General features: G+C 36.1%; 1 long non-coding RNA gene across 1 annotated transcript; it reads left to right on the forward strand.

Moving 5' to 3' along the window:
• Positions 1 to 547: 547 nt before the first annotated feature.
• On the forward strand, positions 548 to 3,044 carry LOC132625000 (uncharacterized). The gene is made up of 3 exons (XR_009576606.1): positions 548 to 1,378; positions 1,457 to 1,520; positions 2,769 to 3,044. It is a non-coding gene; the product is annotated as an uncharacterized LOC132625000 (long non-coding RNA).
• Positions 3,045 to 3,341: the final 297 nt, after the last annotated feature.

The raw sequence follows: 3,341 nt of genomic DNA on the forward strand, positions 1-3,341 counted from the left end.
TTTAAGGAAGGTGATTATGTGTTCTTGAAAGTGTCTCCAATTAAGGGAGTCATGAGGTTTGGAAAGAAAGGAAATATGAGTCCTAGATTTGTGGGACCTCATAAAATTCTAAGCAAGAAGGGCAAGGTGGCTTACGATCTAGACTTGCCATCAGAACTATCTTCGGTTCACCCAGTATTCCATGTATCTATGCTAAGAAAGTGTCTCTATGACCAATCTGAAATTATTCCCGTGGATGAGGTAGAGGTTAATGAGAGCTTAACATATGAAGAAGTACCTATAGAGATTCTTGACAGGCAAGTTCGAAGGTTCAGAACCAAAGATATAGCATACCACCAGTACTGAACTACATTTTAATAAACTTTTAATCCTAACTCAAACACAGAAATCATTGTTCACACATCAAATAAGCATACCACCAGTACTGAACTACATTTTAACTACATATATAACACTTAATCATATCAAACTATGATTAATATAAACAGAAACTTAAATGAAAGCAATAAAATAATAAATGGTTATCTTTTGAAAGTGCAACCGGAGCAAGAATGGACTTGGATGCCTTCTTGTGCTTCCATAATCAAACTCAGCTACCAAATACCAGGCAACAAAAAAGAAATAAAATTTTAGAACTAGGAAAGACTCGAACTTTTCAGTTAAAGCTTAACGACACTGATGAAACTCAAATCTCGAGTAAAAACTCAAAGTTCAAGCTTTTTTAAGGTGTTTAAACTTGTTTTTTCAGTAAAGGATTGGGTTCTTGTAAAGTCCCGTAAATTTTTTTGGCTTAAAATTTCGGTGGTAGCAAGTTTAACATTAGTATTGTGCTCGAGAGTTATAAGACCCACACGGTCTAAACAGAGTACTAAAAATATGTCAAACTGGTCATGCTATAAAGTGAAGGGCCAAACTAGGTGTTACTTAATTATTTTTCTGGAAAGTGATATTACAAGGATATAATTAATATTATTTCTTTACCAAAAAAGGGGTCATGTGATAGGAAGCGACTAAGGGAGAACTAATTAAGTCTCACAAGTGAGCCTTTCTGTATATGCCCAGCATTTTGAGTAATGATAGAAACACTAAGGTCATAGTTGACCTTACACCATTTATGAAAGCATGTGGAAAAGAACAAATTAATTAAAAGCCAAAAGGATATGTGTTTACCCTTTCAAACACTACAGCAGCAACAGATAGAAAAGAAATATATGCCCTAGTGCTTTTAGTTTCAGCGGCGTAATGGAGCATTAAGAGAATTAACTGTGCAATACTTATTGTTGGGGGTTTTGACGGATGTTGCCACTGTCCCACGGATATAAAACATCAGTTGTTCCATAGACTTAGAATCACATATCACCATCAGTGTATTTCCAAGGTAACCCACGAGTTCTCTTTAGAATTGTTATTACTAATTGAGATATGGGTAAGGTTTTGAACCTCGATTATCATGTAGATTGAATTGTCAATTGTTGTTGGCAAGCGTAGAAGTTAAACTTGCTAGAAAGGAGAATCTTAAGGTCAGTTTAAACTTGTTCTTACTAAAGTCTTTTCCGTACGAAGTCATGCCCATAAGGTGTTCGATTGATTGTTTCTACATGCTAATGCGAGTTAAGTGGAACGAGTGAAATCACATTATTTATCATTGAATGAATCTATCTCGTGCTCTTTGTTTACTTCTTCGTGCTTATCCGTCTGATGAAGGTACTGGTTGTCCCTAACTATTTTGTGTATAAGTGCTTTGTGCTAACTTTGTCTAGCCCAAAACAGTGTCTAATGCCCTTGAATCATGGCCTAGAAAACAAAAATCTCCTCATTCCTCTAATATGCTATAAGTGTAATCCTCCATAAGTAAAATGCTTCTCTTTCATATGTCATACAGAGAAGCCCTTCTGTATTTATTAAATTCTCTTTATATTTCTGAATCATGTAAACACTTTGTGCTTATGCCATGTCTATGACAAAGTAGATGACTTGAAACTTTAATGTAAATTTTAATGACATGATAGCCGTATAAAGGGTTACGAGCAGCCGTATAAAGGGTTGCTAATGATTCCATAATGACTCATACAAGAATTGGTGGCCGTATAAAGGGCTCCGAGTAACCGTACAAAGGGTTATTAATTTTATTATTTAATGGGGTGCAACATGAATGGTAACCGTATAACGGGTTATGAGCAGCTGTATAAAGGGTTGCTAATATTTTCATAATGATGCAAAAGATTTGATAGCCGTATAAAGGTCTAAGAGTAACCGTATAAAGGGTTACTAAGTGCCATCATAGGCATAAGAAACGTTCAGTAGACTACAACAACAAAAAGAAAGAGCCTACATGTAATATGTTCTGTGGGTTGCAAATTGGTCAACATTATCAAAATTATTAATTGAGTTCCACCCCCGCAGTTCCTTGGTATTAATTCTCTTGCAGGTTTATGTTGTGGTTACATTTTATTAATGCATTCCATTTATTTTCTTGAACTTAGAAGATGTTCCTTCATTACTGGACATTTCACAACGTGAACATCTATGTTGTTGCAGGCAATTGGTCAACATGAACAAAAGAATTGAGTTTTAGTGTTTATTTTCCTTTCTGGTTTTCTTTGCTTCATTGTGTTGCAATACTTTATGATAAATTATGACTTCTTTCTCAGCGTTTATTCAAAATCTTATTCGGACTTTAGTGAGGAGAATGTTGAGACTCACTGAGTACGGTGGATTGTACTGACGTTCTCTTTTGGGAACCTACGTTGGCCTGCGGTACAACATAGGTGCCAGTTTTGCAGACAAACAAGCTTCAGGCTAGAGATCATCGCTCGCCGTGCTTTTGGTAGCTCCACTTCTTGCTTTCGGTGGGGACTCATATATGTTTATTCATTTATTCCTTTATTTAGCATTTGTTTTGGGACTAGCCAGGAACCGATGTCCTGTGCATTTCGTTTAGTACTCCAGTAGAGGCTTCATATACGTGTTTTAGTTGATAACGGTACTTGGTATCATTTTCAGTACGTTTCAGTATTTATGGATTTCGAGATTCATTTGGATTATTTTCAGGATTGTTTGCATTAGAGTTTTGAGAGATGAGTTATTTATCTAAATACATGTGAGTTATGTCTTATGGAAGTACAGGTTAGAACAGTTAAGCTAGCTCGCTCGGTGAAGTCAAGGCACCGAGTGCCAGTCATGACTTGTTTAGAAAATGGGTCGTGACTGTTCTATTTATAGAACCCCTGGACTTATCTCAAAACTTTCAACAACGATGTGGAACTTGTGGATTTTCCACAAGTCTTCACTTAAGACAAACATATACGGTCCAGATTTGAAAGAACAAAAGATCGACCGTC

This window comes from Lycium barbarum, chromosome 12, assembly GCF_019175385.1.
Source record: "Lycium barbarum isolate Lr01 chromosome 12, ASM1917538v2, whole genome shotgun sequence".
NCBI classification, from domain to species: domain Eukaryota; kingdom Viridiplantae; phylum Streptophyta; class Magnoliopsida; order Solanales; family Solanaceae; genus Lycium; species Lycium barbarum.